Source organism: Aedes albopictus, chromosome 3, assembly GCF_035046485.1.
Source record: "Aedes albopictus strain Foshan chromosome 3, AalbF5, whole genome shotgun sequence".
In the NCBI taxonomy this organism is placed as follows: domain Eukaryota; kingdom Metazoa; phylum Arthropoda; class Insecta; order Diptera; family Culicidae; genus Aedes; species Aedes albopictus.
Genome location: NC_085138.1, coordinates 238061400 through 238087447, shown reverse-complemented (window position 1 = coordinate 238087447; position 26048 = coordinate 238061400). Strand labels below are relative to the sequence as shown.

Sequence of the window (26048 nt, the reverse complement as noted above, 5' to 3'; positions counted from 1 at the left end):
TTAGAACGCATTGTGGATCATCACATCCGTGATGTTCATCTGGCCAACGTGCCTCTTCATGTGAACCAACATGCCTACCAATCTGGTAAGTCCACTGTGACTCTTTTACACAAGGTTGTTAACGATATCGAGAAAGCATTTGCTCAAAAGCAGTCTTGTCTGGGTGTTTCGCCAATATGGCCTTTCGGTTAATCCGAGTAAAACATCTATTGTTCTTTTCACGGAAAGGCGAAACCGTAATGGCGTTCGACCTTTGCGTCTCTTTGATTCTGAAATCGATGTGACTGAACAGGTAAAGTACGTTGGAGTCATTCTTGATTCCAAGCTTTCCTGGACACCTCACATTGAGTTCAGAATCAAGAAAGCTTGTATGGCCTTCGGGAAATGCCGGCGTACTTTTGGTACAACTTGGGGTCTAAAACCCAAGTGTATCAAATGGATTTACACAACTGTGGTTCGGCCAATATTGGCTTATGGATGTCTTGTGTGGTGGCAAAAGCGTGAAGTGAGAACGGTCCAGTCAAAATTAGGCCATCCCCAAAGGATGTGCTTAATGGCGATGTCTGGAGCGTTCTCTTCAACTCCCACGGCAGCGCTGGAAGTTCTCTTTGAAGTTGCCCCACTGCACATTCATCTCAAACAAGAAGCACTTTCTTGCACTTACCGGTTACGGTCTACTAGAGGAAACTCCTGTGAACCGCACATCAACACACACCTCGTTGTTTTCACTTTTAGTAAATTGGGACAAAATGGTTCTTGCTCCAAGTGATCTTACAATTGCTTGTAATTTTCCATATAGGACATTTTCCACGAAATTCCCTTCCCGGGAAGAGTGGACATCTGGTTATCTGGAAAGAAGTATTTCAGACGGCATCGTATGTTACACTGATGGCTCCCTTCTCGAAGGTCGAGCAGGTGCTGGTGTTTATTCTCGTGAGCTAAGGCTGTATCAGTCTTACTCACTTGGTAGACACTGCACCGTTTTTCAGGCCGAAATCTTTGCTCTTATGTGCAGAGTCGCTTCAGCAGCACGTAATGGGCAAAGTAATATACTTCTGTTCAGATAGCCAGGCTGCTATTAAAGCACTTGCTTCGGCCAACTCTAGGTCGAAGGTAGTTATCGCTTGTCGAACTCAAATCGAAGAGCTGAATTCAGCAAACGCTGTTCACCTTGTATGGGTACCTGGCCATCATATGACCTCATTGGCCCTGAGCCAGCTATTCCGATATCGAAGTGTTGGGTAAAGCTTCAGATTCACACCTGGGCTCAGGGCGCAAAATTTTCGAGCAGACGAGCTGAAGTTCACCGTGCGGCAATTTTCATTCACTTGCCTGCATATTCATATTCAGCTGCTCGATACTCGTTTGTCAACTGAATGAAAGTCAATGAATATTTGTAAACATCTTACAAAGTGTTAAATTGCTGATAAAATATCAACGTTTCGATTACATTTAACGGTGCTTTACACAGATCTTTTTCCATTTGATTGTTGTGGAGTGTTTTTGGAAGGAATCGTAGCCATAAACGTAGGTAATTATAAAGATATTTCTCGGTCGGCTTCATATTCAATGACTACGAATTGACTGACTGTGTGAAGAGAGAGAGCGAAAATGAATTTCTTTGTTTTGAATATTCAGTGCAGAATCATTCAAATTTGTGCTATTTTCAGTCAATGACTATGAACATTTTGTACCCTGCCTGGGCTGCCGCTCAACACAGACAATACTGGAATAGTTTGGAGTCATGTCGTCAAACCAAATTGTATTGTACTGAGCCATCTCCAAGGGTGGCGAAGTATCTAATAAATCTGTCAAAGCAGAATTGCAGCATTCTGGTCAAAGCATTGACTGGCCACTGCCGACTCAGCTATCACATGGCGAATGTTCAGCAAGCTGATTCATTTGCATGTGATAGCTGTGAATCCGATTATGGAACTTCGTATCATTTGATATGTAACTGTCCAGTTTTTGCGCTACTGCGTTTCCGAGTATTCGGTAAACACTTATTAAGTGAAACTGACTTCAGAAACCTGAATCTTCAGGATATTCTGTTGTTCTTAACCCGCTGTGGTAAAGAGCTATAGGCTTTCTTTCGCTTTATGTGTTATTACAGTGCCGTTTTCAGGGCGCTGTTTGAACCCATTGTGGTACGCTTGTGCGTTAGTACCCTCTTCCAGGGTATTTTTCCTATTTCCTTACCTGTCCCTATCCCCATCCAAATCCCTTTTCCTTTCTTTTCCCTTAGGTAGATGATGAAATAGGCTGTTATTTTGGCGATGGCACAAATGTCCCAAATGGAGGATAACGTGCCTCTGGAGCCGGCCTTCTGATACCTGCCTCTTTTTACAAGTGAGCAAGGCCAGGATAAACAAATGCAGCGTGGTTCAATGCTTCGTAAAATCACCAAATCACCAAATAAATAGTGAATCACCAGAATGCTCTTGTCCTTCTGAACAACTTTGTTGAAGACGACACATTTCTATCTGCTTTCGATCCCGAGATAGAGAAGCTGAAACTTTATTTGTTAACTAGCAACACCCCCAGGCCCCAGTAAACCTTCACATACCCGACCCCCGACAACTCAACTTGAAAATGCTGGCATTTCGTCAATTTTCATCCGATATTTTTGAAGTTGACCTTAATTGATCATAAATTGGTGCTAGTTTATTACACTCAAGTGGTCATGTAATATCCGGAACTATTCCGGAGATATTCCAGATCTCACTGGGGTCAGGGGGTGGGGGAAGTGTCTTCTTTGCCAAATGGCTTAAAGTGATAATTTCGTGTGTTATTGTGCTTGAGAGGCCCCCGCGGAACCTAGTTCAGGTGTTCCGGAGCGGCCACATCAATTAAAACATACTTCAGTCAACTTTTTCTGCCCCATTCTCTTGAAGTCATGAAGTTTGATACGTCGCACGGCATGTTTCGATTACAAACCTGATATGTCCCCGATGTCACCCCCGTGGAACTTATGCTACATGTTCCGGGGTGGCCATATTAGTTGATACAGATTTCAGAGTATCGTTTTTGAATCAGTCATTCGAAATCAGGAAGTTTGATATGTCACACGAAATGTTTTGGATGAAAACCAGAAGTGCCCCCAATGAGGCCCCCGCGGAACCTGTCACGGTGATCCGGATAGGTCAACTTATTCAAATCTGGTTATCGCAGTTGTGTTTTATTGTTCGCAATGAAAATTCCGCTGAGAATCGATGGTTCAAACAAAATAACACACGAAATAATTATTTTTAGCCATTTCGACACCCTCCCTGACCCCAGTACAATCCGGAATATCTCTGGAATGGTTGCGGATACTGTATGGCCACTTGGGTGTTATAAATATGCACCAATTTATGATCGATTGAGGGCGACTTCAAAAAAATTGGATGAAAATTGACGAAATGCCAGCATTTTGAAAATGAGATGTTGGAGGTCGGGTACGTGAAGGTTAATGGACGGTATTTTATGTAGATCGGTCAGTGTTGCCATCTGCGGTCATAATTCCAAATATTGAATGGCCACACATGATAGCGCTTGGTCAGTACTCAAACTACACATGGAGAAGGTAAACTAGCATCTAATATGTGTATTTCAATGAAAATTAGTAAAAGCTCTGATTTATTTTACGTCCAATTTCATTTACGCCCCCCATACACCCCCCCCCCCCCTCCTATAGTGGACGTGAGGTTAAAAACTGTGAACATACTCACAGAACTTTATGCCAAGGAGATGATGTCCCGTCTAACCAGATTCTCCAAACATCCTGGATCTCTTGGTTATCAACATGTTATTTTTTTCTGCGGTGGATGAAATGTTCGAGGGGCCCATATAGCCGAGGCGGTAAACGCACGGGTATTCAGCATGACCATGCTGAGGGTGACGGGGTCGATTCCCGGTCGGTCCAGGATCTTTTCGTAAAGGAAATTTCCTTGACTTCCTTGGGCATAGAGTATCTTCGTGCCTGCCACACGATATACGCATGCAAAATGGTCATTGGCAGAGGAAGCTCTTAGTTAATAACTGTGGAAGTGCATATAGAACACTAAGCTGAGAAGCAGGCTTTGACCCAGTGAGGACGTTACACCAAGAAGAGGAGGAAATGTTTCTCTTGTCTGTGATTTTACATATACAGCCAATCAAATAGAGACCCATCTATCATTTCCAAAAGTTAACCCTTTCCAATTGTAGTTGTTATGCGATTAAACCTGGAATGATTCAATTAACGTATTTCATTAAATTCGTCATAGATGGTGTAATGGGATACATGAAACTGAACACATTCGCTACATCATCAGTCCACCTAGAATCATTATCCCATAGGTAAATATAAGGTCAGCTATTATAGGTAGGCCGTTCTGCAGATCACCCCTTTCGTTCCATTTGCCTTCTTCACATGCCACTTGTGGCGACCTCCTCGCGCGACCACATCGGCCTGGCCCGGCACCACGGCGGAAGGGTATCGCGCCACCTATGCGCGCGCTCTGCAGCAAAACTACCGTTCTCTCCTCCACATCAGCCAGCAGCAACCACGCGGCGGCGGCGGGCGCCAAAGCCAATTCAAGAGACTCTCGTCGACGGGCCAGCGCGGTTCAGTTCAGTAGTTTAGCTAGTGCTGTTTGGGTTCTCGATCAGTTCGGTCGCATTTCCGTCTCTGCACCGGAATTTTTCGTTCTCGCGCGTGCTCGCGACGTCGTCGGCATTTTCGCGTAGTTGCCTGTTTGCGTGAGTGATAGTTATAGAGAGTTACAGTTTTATACAATTAGTGTCTACTGACTTAGTTTTCTTGCGATTTGTGCTGTTTTGGTCGAGTGGTCTGCTTTTGAGTGTATTTTTTTTTTGCTTCCTGTAGAGTGTGGCCTTTTCCTTTCTGCTGTACTTTTGAACTGTTTGGTTAATTCAATTTACGACTCGTTTCTGAGCCATAATCGCCGTCATAGCTGCTAGCAGCGAAACGAAGAACGCTTCATTCTTTGTGAACGGCGATGGGTTCTTCGTTTGAATCAGTAGTGCTAGAATAGTGAGTGTTCTGACGAAGAAATAACAACAAAAAAAAAAGCTTGATGAGCCAGCATTCTTAGCAGTGTTCCACGGTTTTGATGATTTTGTTTTCCGTGACTAAGCAAAACTGTCAAGAGCGCTCTTCAGATATTGGATATTCCGCACATCAGAGGAGATCCTGTAGCACACCTTTCCAGCTTCCTCAGAGGAGATAATCGTTGCCGGCTTGTGAATCTCGCATCTGCTCATTAGCGATTAAAGCACTTATCTAAGGTAGGCAGAACATGCTCAAATATAATAATTTCTTGCATAAGAACAAATGTATGTACAATTAGCCTGGTAATATTCTTACATAACATCAAAATGTGTGATCTACATATACAAATAAAGCTATACTTAGTACTTAGAACCCTAAATCAGTTGAATATATCGAATATATAATACATAATAAAAGTGGAATGCGTAGATAACAATAATGGAACATTAAAAATCATATATGTACTTATCTCTTCTATTTTTCTACTTTGTGAAGTCTCAAATGGCGTAGATCCTACCTTGGTAGCTACAAGTTTTTTTTTTTTCTAATAAACGATCCACGTGGTAATCATTTGTTCTAAAATATCTCACCAGATCCTGAAAGTTTACTGGATTTCTTTTTCTACAACATAGTTTTTCAGATTTTTTAATAATTTATCCAATAGTTCTTTTAATCCTATAATGGATACCTGGGTTCCATTAGAGTCACTTTAAAGTTGTCGCAAAAAAGTTCGAATTAACATATCGGCCTCATTTTTACATTTCCTTTTTTTGTGGAGCGGACCTGGTGTGATGGTTAGAACACTTGACTATCACGCCGAGGACCTGGGATCTAATCCCACTCCCGACAAACTCGCAAAATGTGAGTTCTTCCTTCGGAAGGGAAGTAAAACGTGGGTCCCGAGATGAACTAGCCTAGGGCTCAAAATCTCGTTAATACAGATAAAAAAAACATTTCCTTTTAACTACATCGCGATGAGTTATTTGTGCAAAAATATCAATAGTTTTATGGTGTAGGGGTAGGCAGGGCAATATGGACACCCTAAGGTTTTTGCCAACTTTACCTGGCAAGATGTCAAAAAAGTTAAGTTTTTTGATACATGTATCCTTTTAAAGTCTATTTAGCATCTATTGCATAAGAATGCTCACGAAGAAAAATGATTTATCCACTTCAAAAAATGTTTTGAAAAATGTTAGTTTTTCATGAACGTCTTCAAGCATACGGGGCAGAATGGACACCCCCATGGGGCAATATGGACACCATGAGACTAATACGAATTTCGTACATTTTTTACACTTATAAAATCATTTCATTACAAAACAACTATTATAGATGAATAATATGCCGAAGTAGTTCATTTTTGTTCAGTTAATTTAAATTCAGGCTGTTTTGGATAAAGCTTCGTTTTTGTCGGCATGTACAGCTGTGCCTAGAACAACTATTTTCCACTGCTGTCGTTTTTTGACCAATTTGTTTCACGCTATGTCTACTATAGTGAACATTTAACCGAAAATATACTGAAATCGAAGAATTTGGTTGGTTTGTGATTTAGGTTATATTTTTCCCTTGCCGTTTCTTTCAAAAAGGTGAGTGTCCGTTTTGCCCCAGCAGCAGAAGATATTTCCAAACTTGATTTTTTATATAATAAAGAAGAAAATATAAACATGTTAAGCATGTAGATACAGCAAAACTACTTGTATGTGTTCTACAAATATCAGGTTTTAATCGACCTGCAATAAATTAATCACTAAATCTTATTTTAGATGGTGTGAAAATTATAATTTCCACGCACAAAAAACGGAGGACGCAATTTTTTCGTGTAAAATCAAGTATAATTTTAATTGCGAATGTTTCTTTCTTGAAACTACGTTTTAGACAAATGGACTATATTCTCCATTCATTAAAAGTTCAAAAAAGTTCGCATATTTCAAAATATTGAGGGTGTCCATTCTGCCCCGGGTGTCCATAATGCCCCGCCTACCCCTACTATGGATTATTTTCGATGTCGAAGTTGAACCGGGCGATTTTGTACCCCTGGGATTCATTGGACACCCTATGGTACAAAGGATTGTATATTTTGATTGTGACTTCCTAAAATAATGCTGTCTTCGACAAATTTGTTCAATAGATCAAGGGCACACACTTATTTCAGAGTCACTTGTTCTGCTGTTCTATTTTCGGTAAAAGTTCGGATTACCGTAGTTCAGCACAGTTTTACCGAAGTTCGGCTAATTTTTACCGAACATTCGGTAAACAATAGAGTTAACTTCGGTAATGTGTTACTGAACATTCGGTAATCTGAACTTTTACCGAAAATAGAACAGCTGAATACGGTACTTTATTTTAAATCTTAAGATGAATAAATTGAATCGAAATTAGCCCAGTAGATGACGCTAGTGTTTTTTTAAAATGATCAATTTGACCCCGGATTACGGTACATCAAGAACTATTTGGTAATGAAAATTATTTTTATGTTTTTCTGCAAGCCGGCGCTAATTGATACATATCCGCCCAGAATTTTAGTCATAGATACACCGAGCGACAAACATCCTCAAAAAAGCAAGCTTTTTGGGGGGTAAGGAATGCCTTCATACAATGTCTTGATACAATATATTTACATACTGTTATCAATATCAATACTTTCCATTTGGTGGATAAATTATTTCAGAATTAACTCACCAGGTGGCGCAAATGAAGCTACAAAGTTATGAATACGACTTTACTCGAGCAGAGGAGGATAGCAAATTAATTACTACGAAATTACATAACCTGTTTTTATATCTTATTCTGTTATTATTAAATAATCAAGGCATAGCTTTTCCATAACAAATTTTGTTGGACAATCTCATTTTGTTATAATCAAGCTATTCATATACATTCATTAAATTACATTTAAATAACATGTTTTGTTGGAGTACAAGTTTTGTTATATTTGTACTATTGATCAACTTATCAACAATAGCATAACAGTAACAAGTTTTGAAATCAAAGCAACAATTCGACAATAATTGTCCCTTTGTTTTGTTCAATTTTTGTATTCAGTTTAAAAGAAAATTTCTGAACACATTCTCTGTAGAATTCCTTAAATAGTATTCGGAAAAAACACTTGAAAAATCTGGAGGAACCCTTTCGATAAATCCCTGGAGAAGTCCTAAAAGAACTCCTGGCGCAGTTTTCTTAGAGATTCCAAAAGTAATACTTCTGCGAAATTATTGTAGTTCTTGGAAGAATCTTTTGAAAAATTCTTGGAGATTTTTTTAAAAAAGCTGCTGGTGAAATCCTCAAAGAAATTTTTAGAGAAATATTAAGATAAACTTCGAGACAAACTATCACAGGAAATTCTGAAGAAATCCTTGAAGGGATTATATGCAGAATTCTGGAGAAATTTCCAGAGGAGTCTTTGAAAACCGTGAAAGATTCCGTAGAAGAACTGTTGGAAGAACTCTCAAAGAAATCTCTAGAAGATTTTTCGGATCTATTTATGGAAAAGTTTATGACGAAATCTGTCGAGGAATTTCTGGTAGATTTAAAGGACAAATTCCTGAAAAAAAACCTCAGAGAGGACAAATTCTTGAAAAAACACAGAAAAAATTTCTGACGTAATTCTTAGATAAACCGATGGAGGAGTTTTGGGAAAAATATTGCAGAAATTGGTGGTGAAAGTCCTGAAGGAATCATTAGAGGAAGTTCAGGAGAAATTCTAGCAATTTTTTTGGAGGAATCTTTGTAGAATGGAAGTCGTATTATTTGGAAATATAAAAATTACCGCAATTATCTTGCGTTGTAGTGAGCCAACTTCAAATCTCTTAGAATGACTTAAAAACTGAATTTGATATCAATTAACAAATTTTGCTCTCCGATTATTATCAATAACATATTACTATCAAAGTTTGTTGTTGAAATATTTACCAACATCACTATTCTTAAGTTGTTATTGAAACTAACAAAACAAGTTATTAAAATGGTTTTCCGGGAACACTTTTTGTTATGATATTTGTTATTTTGCCGCTTATGACAGACAAGTTTCTAATATAATATGTTATGTTAATAACTTAAAAATAATCGGTTCTATTATTCAGTTATTTTTCCCAAATAACACAACTTGTTATGCTGTTGTTATTCCTTTCTGTTCACTTATAAGCGTAATATTTATTACGTTGATATTACGATCGAGTGAAAATTTGCGTAGTTGATGAGTTTGGCAGAATTATTAATATGAATGTAATTTTTCAATTTCAATAATCTTTGATTTGAAATTATCTCGCTACTGGGTGCGTGCGGTAATTTGGCACTTCCCTTCAAATAGGGATATTTCATCAATGGGTTGCAATAAAAAAAATAAATCCAATTGCATCGAATACATTACATTTCCAGTGAACTGTGAAAAATATAAAACCTTCAATAATCAGAAAAGTGACGGTATGGGAAAGTGTTTTTACATCCTATGTTTTACACTAGCGCTCACCAAGAGTATTTCGTGTTCTACTTGTTGTGCAAATAAGACGAAATCAGTAACACACATTGTGTAAAAGCCCTACAATGACATACACGTGACGTAATTATGCAGATATGCTTCAAGAATTAGGCCGGAACAAATCTCATTTTCTTCTTATGTCACAATACTCGTTGGCTCGCTAAGGGGGAGGACAATAAATAATAAATGTATGTGACGAAAAAATACCCAAACAATTTGGCAAAATCTATAAACTCATCGGATTTGTTAAGAAATTTTTTGTGCAACTCTAATTTCACCTTGAAATTTTAGAATTTCTTGAATAATTTATTGTTGTCCCCCCTCAAAATGTTGAATATCGACCAAAATTTTCCGAGGGGGCGGTGACATAAGAGAAAATCGAAATTTGTGTCAGCCTTATTATCAAATTATTTTTGAAATGCTTATTTTAGCATACGAAGGAATAGTATCGTTACTCTCTGTTTTTCAATATCGTTTTTCAAACATCGGAACACTATGCTGTCTTAGAAAAAGTTGTTGTGCATAGAATTCCTTATAACAATAATACAAATAGTTGTGTTTTAACGCTTCTAGCGCCACCTTGCGACGGAAAACTGAAACTTTGTAATTTTTGCATATAATGTCCCCGTTTTATTAATATAAATTTCAAATTCGTTTGGCGACCCTTTGGACCTTATCGATTCCCCTCAAATTTTCGCTGTGGCTTATGAGTGTCCTAAACAGCAAATTAAGGTGGAAATACTCATGGTATTTTCGGTTTGAATTTTCTTAAAAATCTTTGAGGCGCCCTATTGTTCATATTGGAATTTCTGTCTACTTTCAGTTACTTCTCGGTTATCTTCCAATCTACCACGTCTGTTCTTTGTAGGTAACAAGCCTATATAGTCCCTCAATTATAATGAAAATTAAACAGCTTCATAGCGTACTGGAAAGTTGAGAAAATGCAAATAGAGGACAGCTACCGTGGATTCGCGTGAAATTGATCACTTTTCGCAGTTTTTGGCGCCTAATTTTCGAACATTTATCGATATGATTAAAATCGATGCTTAAAAACAAGTACAACCACGGTTTTATCAGTCAACGAGGTTGAAACTTCTATCGCAAATAATTTAAATATAATACATATCATTTAAAATAAATAATCAAAAATTTTACTTTCGGGGTGAAATTGATCAGTTAGTGAAATGCCTCTCAGTGCTGTAAATGGGTCATTCCATATGAAGTGACCGAGAAAATGTGAAAACTTGCAATCGACCATCACGGATTTGAACCAAATTTGGTTGAAACATTTGTTTAGATGGAAAAAGAAAAACTCCAAATTTTGGTGCCGATCGGATCACCTCTCGGCCCGTGGCAGCACCCCTCGTTTTGGCCGATATGAAAATTATCCTCTCTTTGTTTTATTTTTCTCATTGAAACGATTCCAAATAGTGTCTTGTTCCATTTGGGCAGGTGTACCTAGTTTGGGCACTTGCCGCTATAACTAAGTCAATTTCAAACAGATTGATTTGAAATTTTGTATAGAGTTAGGTACGTACAGTATCTACACAAACAAAAACTACAAAAACTCAAATCAATCGATTTAAAATTGACTTAGTTATAGCGGCAAGCAGGGTGCAAAATTTTCATTGTCATTGACTGAAATCAGCACGAATTTGAATGATTCTGCACTGAATATTCAAAACAAACAAATTCATTTTCACTCTCCCTCTTCACATAGTCAGTCAATTCGTAGTCATTGAATATGAAGCCGATCGAGAAACATCTTCATAATTACCTACGTTTATGGCTACGATTCCTTCCAAAAACACTCCACAACAATCAAATGGGAAAAGATCTGTGTAAATCACCGTTAAATGTAATCGAAGCGTTAATATTTTAACAGCAATTTAACACTTTGTAAGATGATTCACTTTCATTCAGTTGACAAACGAGTATCGAGCAGCTGAATATGAATATGCAGGCAAGTGAATGAAAATTGCCGCACGGTGAACTTCAATTCGTCTGCTCGAATATTTTGCGCCCTGGCGGCCAAGTGCCCAAAATCTACAATGCGTTCTAAGTATTTCAGAAGAAGAGAGGTCAAACTGATAGGTCTGAAACTCTTTGCTTCTTCATACAACGCACGACCCACTTTCGGAATAAACTTTACAGTAATATCCCGCCAAGATTTGGGAATATACCCTGTAGCAAAACTGCAAACAAGTAAAACATGTTTGAAATTGCTGTTGGGAATCGACTGTAATCTTGACTCTATAGATTAACGGCTACGCAGTCTTAGGGTTCAAAAAACGAGTTTTATTATTCACCCGACGTTTCGACACGGGGATAGTGTCTTCCTCAGGGGAAACTGTAACTGGTACTTGACTTTAAACAGAGTTGTCTTTACAAAATTTGTCTGATTACTTACATAAATATTAACGTTTTTGGTCAAATGTTTTGTCTAACTTTAACTGTCTCGTTTTGTGTCGTTTTTGGTACATGCTGTAAGGTGGGTGTGTTTTAAATTAATTTTGTCATTTAGAAATTTTAACTGTAAAATACCTTACACTTCGAAATCACTTAAACAGTTCAACGGTTTTTTGGCAATGGCGCAAATTTTCCCTCTTTAGCATACCCCCTTATTCGGAACTTTCATTTTGGTAGCTGTAATGCCCTATCGGAATAATCTAACTTTCGTCTAAATGGTCTTCGCTTCTAATTTTGTTGTGTCTGTCAATATTCTTTATACTGTGTAGTACACCTGCATATGTCGTACTTAGCCTGTCTATGTCTGTTCGTTTGTTGACTGTGTGTTCCGTGTTGGTAATATGACACATTTCGAGGAAAGGGAGTGTGGATTGTTTGTTGCTGTGATCTATAATCTGTGTCTGGTCTAGGTTAAATCTATGGTTATGGTCTACGCAGTGTTGTATGAGTGCGGTTGTCGCTTCAACTAGTGCATTCGTTGCTGTTTCAGTATTTGTGTTGTCATTAATCATTTTTTCCAGTTTGTTTATGTTTGATCTGTGTCCAGCTAATCTTCGGTGCAAATTATTCCTAGTCATACCTATATAGCAATTATTGCAGTCATTACAGGGAATTTTGTAAATAACGTTACTAATTTCTTCCTGTTTGAAATAATCAAATCCCTTCTGCAGCAAAATAGCATAAATCCCATCTGCCCCAGGAGATTTGAAAGGCGCAAAGCTATTAATTGCCCACTCAATCGATTCTATAGTTACAATACTCCGAGCCGAAGCCAGGGAATCGTAACTACAAGAAAAGACATCAGGTTCATCCGAAGATGTAATATCCAAACATCCAGGGAAGTGTGTGCTGAATAAGCATTCTAGAACTTCCTCATCAGAGGAAGTCAGATCGCCATTTGGCAAACGAAGTTCGTTCACCCGGAAATCCTTAGATTTCGCAAGGATTTTGTTTAACCGACTGACTTCACTCAAGCTGGAAACATTTGCACAAAGGTTTTTCCAGCCGGATCGTCCAGCAGACCGGAGAGCTTTCCTGTAGGCCTTGCGAGCCGACCTGAAAGCCTCCGAATCAGCCGAACGTTGTCTGTTCCAACTCTTTATACATTGTTTCCTGAGTTTCGCCAGATCAGAGTTCCACCAAGGAGTTCCTCTTGTGATCTTCACAGACCGTAGAGGGCATGCTTCTTCAAAAGCTTCCATGATGAAGATCGTTGTAGTATCAACGGCATCATCTAAATCACTTGGAGTATCAATGGATGGTGAGTATCCATGAAATTTGGCCGCAACCAAATCAGTAAAATGATCCCAGTTTGTTGACCGAGGATTCCTGAAACGCAATGTTTGCGAAGAAACATTTAAATGGTCAAAAAGATATAGCGATGGTCAGATAAATATTCTTCATCTGACACATGTCAATTGGTCAGCTCGTGACTAATTCTGCTAGAGCAAAGCGTTATATCTAACACTTCCTCTCTAGCAGATACTATGAAGGTTGGGCGGTTGCCTATGTTAAGTAATGCAAGATCTGTACTACTTAAGTACTCCATCAAACTGGAGCCTCTCAAGTTAATGTATGAGCTGCCCCAGATGATATGGTGAGCATTAGCATCACTGCCAACAATTAGCGGAAGGCCTTTTGAAGTGCATTATGCGATGACTTGTTTGAAAGCATCCGTAGGGGATGATTCATCATGCGGTAAATACACCGAACAATAGACGTATTTCCTGTTGAGGTTTCCAACAGACACATCAATTGTGATAGCACATACATCTCTGGTGGTTAGCTCAGAGATGAGTGTAGCAACTATTGCGTTGTTGACAAGCACACAGGCTCGAGGCATGACACGCGAGTTTGCCATTTCAGGTTTACTGAAAGTGGCAAACACCGGGTTCACAAGGTTTCCTAGATAGAAATTTCCCTTACGAAAGTAAGGTTCTTGTACCAAGGCCACTTGGACTGTACCACTTTGTATAAGTCTGCAAAGATTGATCGTTGCTGTTCTTTTATGCTGAAGATTGATCTGAGCTATCCTAACCGTAGCCACTACCCAAACTAGGTAAGATTAAACTCTTCGCAACAACAGCACAACAAAGAACAACAACAATAAAATCAAATCGGTATCGATTGGAAAATGCCAAAGGCGAGGATACATAGAATACACTGTGTTAATCGCATAATGCGAAACCATATAGGTGAAAATTTAAACTAATTAACAACATCTTCATAATCCCGCCCTTATTTAGCCTCATGTGAGACTAAAGAAGGGCAGCTGATTGTCTCGGAGAAACACAAGGTCCACTGCACCATTGCTCCGGTTACCGCAGTAAGGGCTACATACTGTGGAGGGCGCCCTGGTACTCCACAGGCTCCGTTAGCGATTAGGTTTTTATTAGACCCCCCTAGCCATTCATTCCTAGGCACGGCAAGCATAAAGCCGCATCACACCATGAATTAGGGGTCACCTGTTGGTGGATTCTTATCAGCGGAACAGGCGGTCCGTAGTGTTATTCTTAGTCAATTGAGACAATCGCTACCGACACTACACAGCTATCTAGGCTGATCGAGAAAAAAAGTTAATATTGATGATCAACTTCATACGGACTCGAACAGCCGCCAAATGTTTCAGCCAAATTTGGTTCAAATCCGTGATGGCCGATTGCAAGCGGTCGGTCACTTGGTGCGGAATGACCCAAATATGCTTTCAACTAGAATTAACGATCCCAGAATACGAAAAGCTAAGCAAAACTTCTATAGTTTACTAAAATTTTAGTTATTTAAGTTTAAAGTTTATTAATTCCAGTTCCGCGGGGTCCAACGTAAGCTCGATTTCCTGCCACAATGCGTCTCTGAATTTCTCTGCTGGTTGGCGGTTGTTGGCGGTCATCAGTGAGCCCAAATACATATATGGATTCCCCAACCGCCTCGACTTCATCACCGTCGATTGAGATTCGGATTTGCGGGTGTGTTAAATCCTCTTTAGAGCCCTTTGCCATCATGTACTTTGTCTTCGACACAACAATGACTGATTCTATTTACCTGGCTTCATTCTTTAGTCGGATGTACGTTTCCGCTTGTTAAACAGCAAACACGAAAGAACACCTGGCTGTCTGTAACCCTCTGTTAGATTCGAAGGGACTCGAGAGTTTTATTGATACCGGAAATACGCACATCACTCGATCCATCGTGTCAGTTGATCCGGGAATTCGTATACGTGCATACTCTGCCATAGCTGATCTCGGTCGATTGTGTCATACGCCGATTTAAAATCGATGAACAAGTAATGTGTGGGCACATCGTATTCGCGGCATTTCTGCAACACCGGGTGGGTGGCGAATATCTGGTCCGTTGTAGCGCGTTCACCCATGAATCCAGCCTGATATTGCCCCACGTACTCTCTTGCCATCGGTGCACCGCCACAGTCTAGGCGGTGGTATACCATTTAAGAGAGTACCTTGTCCAACGCCTTTTTTGAAGATGGAACACACGATACCTTCCATCCATTTCTCCGGTAATATTTCATCTCCCCAAATCTTGATAATGACTCAGCGTAGTGATCTCACCAGCTTCTCCACCGTACGTACTCCTAGATCTGTTTCTACGCCACTTTTGGCGCTTGCAACGTCGACATTAAGGTGCTCATCGTAATGCTGTCGCCACCTCTCAACCAACTCACGCTCGCTCGTGAGAAGATGCCCATGATTGTCTCGGCACATGTCGGCTCGTGGCTCAAAGCTTTTGCGCGAGCAGTTCAGCTTCTCGTAGAACTTCCGCGTGTCCTTAGCGCAGTACAGCTCTGCCATTGCTTCGCGTCCCTGTTCTTCCTGCTAGCGCTGCTTCCTCCAGAAGACTAAGCTCTGTTTGTTCCGCGCCTGGCTATAACGCGCACCATTCGCCCTTGCACGGTGTTGTAACATTCTCTCTTAAGTCATTCGTCGAAATGTTCAACACCGTTGTTTTCTTTGCAAATGGGGAGAGAACATTTCTGTCTTGACACATCTGTCCGGAAAAGGGGCTAGAAATTTGTACGTAGTGCTAGTGGAGACGTCGGGTACCTATCATGTGCAATACTTCATAAACAGCACGCATCGCACGGCGCAGCGCACGCATGCGTCGATGAGCCCTCCAACACTATGATGTAGATTCTAGATACATCTAATGAAGCTTGGCTGATGAAGATGTCTATCTTTACATCAAATAAATATTTCAAATGAAATGCATTTGCATTCGTTTTATGTACAAATCTTAGCACAATCAGTGATTAACATCAGATCAAGATGACGATTTATCTACACTTCATAGACATAGATTGTTTTACCTATCAACTTCGACCTAGGCGTAGCAGCCTGGCTACACATTGTGCCGTTACACGATTAGCTATTCATACAGCTCTACATTCTTTAATATAACCACCATATGAATGCTTATTCCACGCACCTCGGAAGATTGTGGTGTGTGCATTAAGACTACTCTCAGATCATGCACACTGAGTCAACTGGCTGGTCTTGACTGAATGGCTGCGATCGTCGTCAGTTCGTTTGCACTGTATGCGTAGCACTTTTTCACACGATTATTGGTTAGAACGGGTAATCATTTCATTGCGTTGCAAAAACCTTCGTCATGTAAAATATGGTCGTTTTATTACACGAGGAGGGTTCTGGCGTCACAACAGGAAGAGCTATGTGCAAGATTTACGACGCTTTCCAGGTTGAACACCAGATTTAGAAAATACTCTATATGATAATTAATGCTAATGTTCCTTCAAATGACAATAAAACAGGTAGAAATGTTTTCGTTTGTGTTAGCACTCTAAAATTAGCTCTTATAGTAATGCACAACACAAGATAACGAAAAAGGCAGAATAAGCTAAAGCTGATATTAATAACTGTTCCTGAAATTATCCCCTTGATTTTAAAAAGTACAGTACAATGTATACAAATGTACGTTATATTGAAAGGTATAAATTTTTTTTAAAAATACCAAATATAAAAGTAGAAATTGTCTCTATTTTAAAAGCTCTTCTGAAGGCTTTAGAATAAATCATCGCGGCAAATATTAAATACACCACAATCAGTGATCTCTATCAGAAGTTAGAACTGTGATAATTAATCTTCAGCAAGATACGTCAAGCATCAGGAAGCTGCGGAGTCTTGTTGTTATTAAGTCATGGAAGAGATCCATTGAATTCCAAGGTCAACCACATTTTGGACATTCAGACGTATCTCACAGGGGTGCTTTAATCTTCAGGCACAATTCTATGAGATGTAGTGGTTACATGAAAAATAAAACTAGAACTGTGAGCCTATTGAAGGTCAAGGCCCATGTCGAATTACCTTGATACCCTGTTCAGCGTGTGTCACTTCACTTATGAACCAAACGAATGAGCCAGAAAACAACGTGGGATAGGTTTAAACCTTTCATGAACATAAAATAATATTTCTGCTGAAATGCACGCTATGACATTTCGTTCATTTGTGACCTACAAGCGAAAGGTTTTGTTTTTCACTTTCTCGTGGCGTGCAGTGCTGAGACCGGATTATGGTTTCAAGATTCCTCGAGCTTAATTAACGTTACGGATTTCATATGCCTTGAGTCGAAAGGCAGAGAAGCAGTCATCTTAAGATGTGCGCAAAATTGTTCGCATCCAAAACATACATGGTCGCTCACGAACATACGAAAAGGTAGAATTGAATAATGAGAGAACACAAACAAAGCCTCTCATCTACAGGGGGTCAATTTGCAATTATTAAGGTAATTATTGCAGCTGTGAATTTGACTGTTAGTTGTGTTCTGTTGAATAAAGTAGAATACATATGAACAATTTCAATGTTGTGAATCAACATTTGAAAAAGACAGAACAGCTATTACGAACTTCAACAATGGTTGCAAGTATTAAAAAAAAACTTTCACAGCTACTGAGCAGTTGACACAGCATATGGAATCGCAAATCGACAACGCTCCAATTTATGGACGGCACTTCTCTGATGCTATCGACGTTATACCTATCGTGGCGCTAACGATGGCTCTGACCACTATATGATGATGGTCAAAGTACACCCAAAACTCATCGTAATCAACCCAGTATGGTACCGACGGTCACCTCGGTGCGACCTAGAGCAACCGAAGCATCTGGACGTGGAAATTATTAGCTAGACGAGGCGTGCTCGATGAAGCTGGAAAAAATGCAGGACTTTGCGGAGCAGTTTTGGGGGAGAACTCAGAGTGTTAGAAAATTCTCAATTTTAATTTTAATTGAAAAAAATACTGGAAAGTTCTACTAGAAATCCAGCTTAGCCCTCTCTAAGGCTTCGTGCCAAGGGCCAAAGTGTACGTACAGGGATAAGAACGGAAGCATCTTCACGGACCAAAGTGAGGTGATCATATGTAAGGTGGAAGAAGCACTTCGACGAACACCTAAATGGTGTAGAGAACGCAGGCAAAGAACGGCAGAATGATCAAGATAACGGAAGAATGACTACGCCAATACGACAGATATGTATTGGGAACCAAGGCTGTTGGTATGGTTTGGATAGCAGCTGTACAACTGATAAAGATGGACACGGAAACGTTGGCCATTTATCAGCACCGGTTGATCACCAAGATGTGGACGGGACGGTTACCGTTTCTACATGAAAGGCAACGGATGTGAATACTTTCAAGCGATTCCGTCCTAAATTTTACCAACAAAGTGCTATCTGAGATCATCTTCCGCCGTCTATCACTAATAACGGATAAGTTATACATAGGACCCCGGGGGTGGCAATCCGCACTGAAAGGGTGCACAGTGCAGCTCATTTACATATTAAAACCGCACACACTTGCACACACACTGAGGAACATGCCATCCCTGCAACATAGGACCGGCTTCAACGACAGATGGTCAACAAAGGACCAGCGCTGCGAATATCAGATTCCCACGCATCACCTGTTTGCGATGACCAAAAATAAAGCATTGTCCAGTTAGAATCCGGACGCAGATAATCACTTATATCTCAGAGGTGGAATAACAAACAGAAAAGGTTAAGCCCTCAAAACAAAGATAATTTACTGTAGTTTCATGGAAAAATATCATTAAAATTATTAAATTTAAATTTTAATACATTTTTTCATTTTTTCCTTAAAAATCTGCACAATGATAGAAAATTTTAACATCAACCCCTTCGGCGTATTTGTTTAACAATCGGGTCATCTCTGTAGTGTTCTGAGACCCTCTACCAGTCTGATTAGGAATCCAAAGAAACTTTACCAAATATTTCTCTTCTTGCGAAATTAAGGGCTTATCAGTGAATTCCAATGAAGCGAAATTTGAGTGTTTTTTCGTTAATAAACACTATCCAACAATGATGACACCACTGCACATCTCAGGCTGTCGTGATAGCTCACCAAAGTAGCTCAAACCTCTTCAGATCCCTTGTGGGCATTTTTGAAAAGCAGCACGCGATTCTTGAGGTTATCATCTTTGTACACATTTGGTGTCAAAATCGTGATGTGAGAAAACGATGTCCAGAGCTCGAACTTCCTGGCAAATCTTGGAATTCCAAGCAGATTTATCCATGAACATAAACTTTAATCTTCCTTGGACACTTCCTCCTGGCTTGGTTAACAACATCTGAGCACATCACACGTAATGGTTTTGGAGATATTAACATTTTTAGCGACTATCGTACCTGACCACCCTAAATTTTCAGCGTGTTTGTGCAAGATTTTTTTCCTTCGCATGTCTTCAATCTGAAATAACTTTTGACTCGTAGCAAGAAAATCGATGAAATTTTCTCCGTCATTAGAGGACTTGTTTATGATCAGACTGCAGCGAAAAAAATATGATTATGATCATTTAGAGCGTCACAATAAATTATCCTTTGCGTCCGGATTCTAACTGGACAATGCTTTAGTCTACGTAGCTTATGGACAGCGCCTCGTATCATAAATCTTATAAAAAAAACATTGTAAGACATTGTAGTATACTGACATAAATAATGTGAAGTGAACAATGGAAACCCAAAATTCAGTGTGTTATGAATCGTGATAGATGGTAGTAGTAGATCAGTGGTCAGTAGTAGGACTATCTCCAAGATTAAAAGTGCTAGCTAGCCGTTTTGACGAACATCTATGAAGTCCACCCTATCAACAAAAACAAAAGTGCTTACTCGGATATCTTCCGGACCCAGCGATATCCCATCTGGGCCCTTACAAGCTGCGGAAAGCCTGCGTGTCCAAAAAATCACACCGGATGCAGCCGTCCATATACCCCGCGAAACGCCAACCGGGGTTTGTCCGGGCCGCGGAAAACCTACTTGCCCAATCACAGATACCTTCCAAGCCAAGCGCCCAGCGGGACATCGCCCAACGCTAGTCCAGGCAGCGGGAAGCACACGTGCTCAACCATAGGTAAAGCGAACCGCCAACCGGAGCCCATCCAAGCCGCGGATACCTTCTTGCTCAACAACAGACCCACTCAGGATCAAGCGTCCAGCGGAACGCCGACCGGAGCCTAACCAGGCTGAGAAAGTCCAAGTGTCCGTTGGCATCCACGTGTCTACTCCAAGGACTGCTGTTTGGGAAAAACTTTGGGCAACAGTGGTGTTGTTTTCTCCATTTCTTCCAACATAAACAACATAGTTATCCAAAGTTTTGCTCAAACAGCATCAAATTAGGCAAGGAATAATAATACCCACACTTTTTATATCATTTCATTACAAAAACTGAGAATTGACCTTCTCACCATACAAAAATTCAGCTCATTACTACAAATCTAGTACTACTCCGAACGTGCCCCATTGGCCACCCCTAAATTAAAACTGGTAGCCTTTGGTTGCACGACAGTTTGTTGACCTTTCAGATAGTTATGTTCACCTCCGTGTCACTCTGGAAATTTGTCTACAGGTAAACAGGTCCAGTACCGACCCTGGGAAGACATCCGAAGGCGAGCTAACCTACACAGATAAAAATAATGAGATTTACACGTCATGCAAACTTCAGTTTAGTCATGTAAACTTAGTGTTATGATGGTTTACATGATATATCATGTAAATTTGTGTTATATATCATGTAAACACACAGAGTCATGCTGAATTACATGACATATAATGGAAGTTTACATGATATTTTATGACTTTTACATGATATGTCATGTAATTTTTTGAGATATTCCACGCTCCAATCATGTGCACGATATGTCACAGATTTTTTCATGCTTTTTTCGATCTGTGTAGGACGTCAGGACGTCCACGATCAAGACGTCCTGACGTCTCAAACTCTGCAAAGATTATGTTTGCCAAAGATCCGGATTTTACCAGCCTTTATCGTGCCAAATTGTGGACAGCTGCGAATGTGGGCTGACCAGGTCGAGAGTGACCTAGCGAGTGCAGGACGTTCCCGAGCTTTTAACCTTCCGGCAATCACGCGGTTGGCCACCCCCATCAGCACCACGCTAATGCTGAGTACAAAAAGTGAGATTTTTTCAACGTGTTGTACAGAATGCAACAGCGCGATCGCTCGAGGGTTAACAGCCTGTCCATAAACCACGTAGACTTGAGGGGGGGGGTCATTGATGCTTATTGCTGCAAGTTACGCAGCTAATGTTGAGGGTGCGATGTGCGATGTTTGGCGGTCATGGGAATGTTGTTTAGTGGGTCGAGGAAGGAGTAGTACTGGCCTTTACTTTTGTTGTAGAAGACGGCCCTTATCCCCACACTAAAAAAGCAGCAGCGGAGCGAGTTGTGTTGTAAAGAATTGTTAATTCAACCCCTTTTTTGTAAAGAAGTTGTACTTTATAAGTGACATGAATGTCACAAAAATTTACATGTTGCATTCGTACAGAAACATACCAGTTAGTTGATACACACAATAAGTCGTTTGTTTGTTTCTCCTCTGAGTAATTAGAGGCACCAGGAATGACCAGCTTGATCTTACTGATACTTACTTTGCTTCTGTTTCATATTCATATTCATAAGGGCAATTAACCCTGCGTTATACCCATGATGAGGTGTCAGATCGCTTCAAGCGGGTTATTACGTTTGACAATGTTGTACAGGGCCCGTATAGCCGATGCGGTAAGTACAAGGGTATTCTACAAGACCATGCTGAGGATGATGGGTGCGATTCCCGGTCGATGCAGTAACCCCAGAAAGCTGAGAAGTAGGCTTTGTTACAGACGGGACGTTACGCAAAGAAGCAAAAGGAAGTACGTAAAATGAGTGTGTTGATTGTTGTTGCATATTGCAGTTAACTAGAGTATAAGTACCCTTTTTGATTATATGTAAAGCCTATTTTAATCGATTATTTCCGTTCTTTTTTATCATGTGTGTTCTCTTCGAGCAAAAAAGAAAGAAACATAACAAACAGTGCTCATGAAGGAGGAACCATATATTACCCCAAATAAAAAAAGCAGTATAAAATCACCTACTTGATAAAAAAAGTGAACTATGCCCTCGACAAAGTTGAACAACTGCTGCCCTATTAGGAAAAATATAATACGAGTAATTTGGTTTGAGACATCATGCATTGTCATCTTACTTAGAACATCCAGAACACTAAAAAGTTAGGAAAAACAAAATAATTGATAAACCAGTAGCGTTAAATGATTTTGGATATGGTTAACATGCATAGGTATTTGAATAGCCTTCTTTATTAATATGAGTTAGTTTGTCATATCTTTTGGTGGTCTAGGTGTTCCAAACTGTTCTTGACATTTTGTCCTTCAAATCTACAAGAGCAGTTCTGTTCATTTCAGCAACAAATTGTAACTTTGCATAACTTGATGCAGTCCGTTAAACTCTTGGAAACTTGGAAGCAACTTATTGACATTATAAGGACAAGGCAGGTAATCCAAAACTAACTTGGTATTAGAACCTCAGAACCTCAATATCCGCTATACAAAGTAACGTTGAATTTTGACCTGCTTTAAGACTAGTACATATTCAAAATTCGCCAAACTATCATGGAATTTAGCTCTTGACATCTACAGCTGTTACAGTAGGTAAATTTGCTATAAGCTGTAACATCACATATTATCTATGACCCCCTTGGAATTGTATTAACCATTCCGAAATTCATATACGGAATGATCCAAATTAACCAGACTACTCCGAATAGCAGAATTAAAGATCTACACTCGTAACAGTAGACATATTCGTTATACAGAGTGACGTTGCATAATCAACTAAACCTACTGGACATACTTAGAGATTTTTTTTTCTCTGTTCGGAACATAACCACTGCGACCAATATTTTGATCTATTGTGGTATACCCCGTGTCCTTTGTATAGTGCATGTCGTATTACTTTATCACCATTGGGAAGTTATAAAGTATTCGGCTTTGTTACAGTAGTCATTTTCAACATAATCGCAAGGAAGAATTCTGATTGATAGGTTCCGCTTTTAACACGCTCCTTTTTCAGTCAAAATCGGATCCCTAAACTTAGAGATTAAGATATATAAATTAGATTAAAATAAATTGTTACCTACTCTTGAAATTTGCAGCATCATCCAAACTTCCCTGGAGTTTAGTTCTTAACATCTACATCCGTTACATTGGTGGGTTTCTATGAACTATAACATTACATATCCAACTATTATTTATGACCCCCTTGAACTTATATGAATCATCCCAAACTTTTTTGGGATATTCCAGACCATTCAGCTACTCTGAAGTTCAGAACTTCCGGGTCTACACTTGTAACAGAAGTCATATCCATTTTCCATACTAACGTTGCGTGAATCAACTATGGTTTATTGGCTGTTCGGGTTCGTTTGGAAGTTGACGATCAATGTTAACTTCTCTTCCCGATCAGCCTAGATAGCTGTGTAGTGTCGGTAGCGGTTGTCTCAATTGGCTAAGAATAACACTACGGACCGCCTGATCCAGTGGTAAGAGTCCACTAAACAGGTGACCCCTAATTCATGGTGTTATGTGGCTTTATGCTTACCGTGCCAAAGAATGAATGGTTGGGGGGTCTAATAAAAACCTAATCACAAACGGAGCCTGTGGAGAATTAGGGCGTCCTCCACAGTATTACGCCCTTACTGCGCTAACCGGAGCAATGGTGCAGTGGACCTTGCGTTTCTCCGAGATAATCAGTTGCCCTTCTTAAGTCTCAAATTTGAGGCTAAATAAGGGCGGGGTTATTCAAATGTTGTTAATTAGCTTATATTACTGCCTATATGGGTTCGCTTAATGCGTTTTCGCCATTGGCGTTTTTCAATTGACCACAATTTGGTTCGTCGTTGATGTTTCCTTTTTGTGCTGTGATTGTGAAGTGCGTTATCCTGTCTAGTTTGGGTAGTGGCTACGGCAAGGATACCTCAGATAAATTTTCAGCGTAAAAAGCGTATGTAGCCCAAGTGGATCTACTTCAAAAAGTTCATTTTCGTAGGGTAACTTCTGTTTAGGTTACCTTGTGAACCCAGCTTTGCTTTTTTCATTATAGATGAACTGTCGTGCCTCGAGCATGCTCTATTTTAGAATAACGTTAACAGTATGTTTCAACCTTTCCTTATGGATGCCTTCAAGCAAGCTCTTGTTTTCAGCATCTTTTCGCTGATATTTGGCATCTGAAGTAGCTCAAACATTGATTTGAGATGCTTCAGTTTGATGGAATACTTAGGTAGTACAGTTCATGGTTAACTTAACATAGAATTGCACCTAACCCAACTCTGCATGAGCAGAATTTGTCATGAGTTGACTAATTGGCATGTGTCAGATGAGGACTCTCCATTTGACCTTTTTGCACTTTGGAGTGTTCCTTCGCAAACTTTGCGTATTCAGGCGTCCCTGCTTAACAAGCTAGGGAACCTGTAATAATTGATTGCGATCACATTTTATGGATAACTCGCTTCCATTGCTACTCCAAGAGAGTTTCATTATGGTTTTGTTATTACAACGCCCTTCATTGTGGTATACCATAGCTACTGCTTTGAAAGAAGCTTGTCCTCTGCGGTCTGTGCGGACCGCAAGAGGTATTCCTGAATGGAACTCGGACCTGTTCAAGTTCTAAATATCTTCGGATAAACCAGTCTTTTGTATAGCTACGAATCTTTAGCTTCTACCCCGAGGATTGTAGCTATAGAATCGATTTAGTGAGCACTAAAAAGCTCTGCTTACTTCAAATCTCCTGGAGCAAATGGGGTTTTATCCTATTTTTCTCCAGAGGGATTTGAGTTTTTCAAACATGTTTTGAACTCTTGTAGTTTTCTATTTGGTATTTTCATGGCATGAAATTACTCTGTAGTTTTATCCCGAAAGGGTGTGTGCGTTGTAAAAAGAAGGAATAAGTTCCAGATTTATCTGGTTACGTCGTTCTTTCTGAAATGCTCGAAACGCATTGTCGATTATCACATCTGTGATGTTCGTCTGGCTAACATGCCTGTTCATGTGAACTCACATGTCTCCCAATTTGGGATGTCCACAGTGACTCTTTTACATAAAGTTGTATACGTTTTCAAGAAAGCACTCGCTCAAACGCAGTTTTTGCTTGGGTGATTTCTTGAATATTGAGGATTCTTTTGATGACGTGCCTTTCTATGTCATATTGAAAGTCGCATGACGTCGCAAGCTACCTCCAATGAGCTATAGGCTCTTTGTACGCTTATGCGTTTTACAGTGTCCTTTTCAGGGCACTGATCAACCCCGTTGTGGTATGAGCTATGAGCTCTCGTTGCGCTTATGCGTTCATTCCCTCTTCTAGGGCACCCCTTCCTATTTCATCACCTTTGTAAGTGTAGAATTAGCATAAGTTAAAATACACATAAATGAAAACAAAAAAAAAAAAATATTTCATCACCTTCCCTTTCCCAATTCCCATCCCTTGTCCCATTCTCCCTCAGGTAAATGATGAAATAGGCTCATATGTATGGCGATGGCACAAATGTCCCAAATGGAGGATAACGTGCCTCTGGAGCCGGCCTTCTGATACCTGATACCTGATTGTAACAGAAGTCATATCCATTTTCCATACTAACGTTGCGTGAATCAACTATGGTTCCCAGATCTACTGGAAGACTGATTAATATTACATAATATTGGGTCTTCTGAATTGTGCAGGAGCTTAATGATTGACTTTACAGCTGTAC

At 39.8% G+C, this 26048-nt stretch overlaps 1 protein-coding gene across 1 annotated transcript in view; it reads left to right on the top strand.

Annotated features, from left to right (window-relative positions):
- Nucleotides 1-4589: 4589 nt before the first annotated feature.
- The window catches only part of LOC109407709 (ATP-binding cassette subfamily G member 4), a 127158-nt gene continuing 105699 nt past the window's right edge, over nucleotides 4590-26048 (top strand). The window contains exons 1-2 of the mRNA XM_062859682.1: nucleotides 4590-4722; nucleotides 4850-5271. The gene's annotated coding sequence lies outside the window, so the exon portion shown is untranslated. The remainder of the gene's footprint in view (nucleotides 4723-4849; nucleotides 5272-26048) is intronic.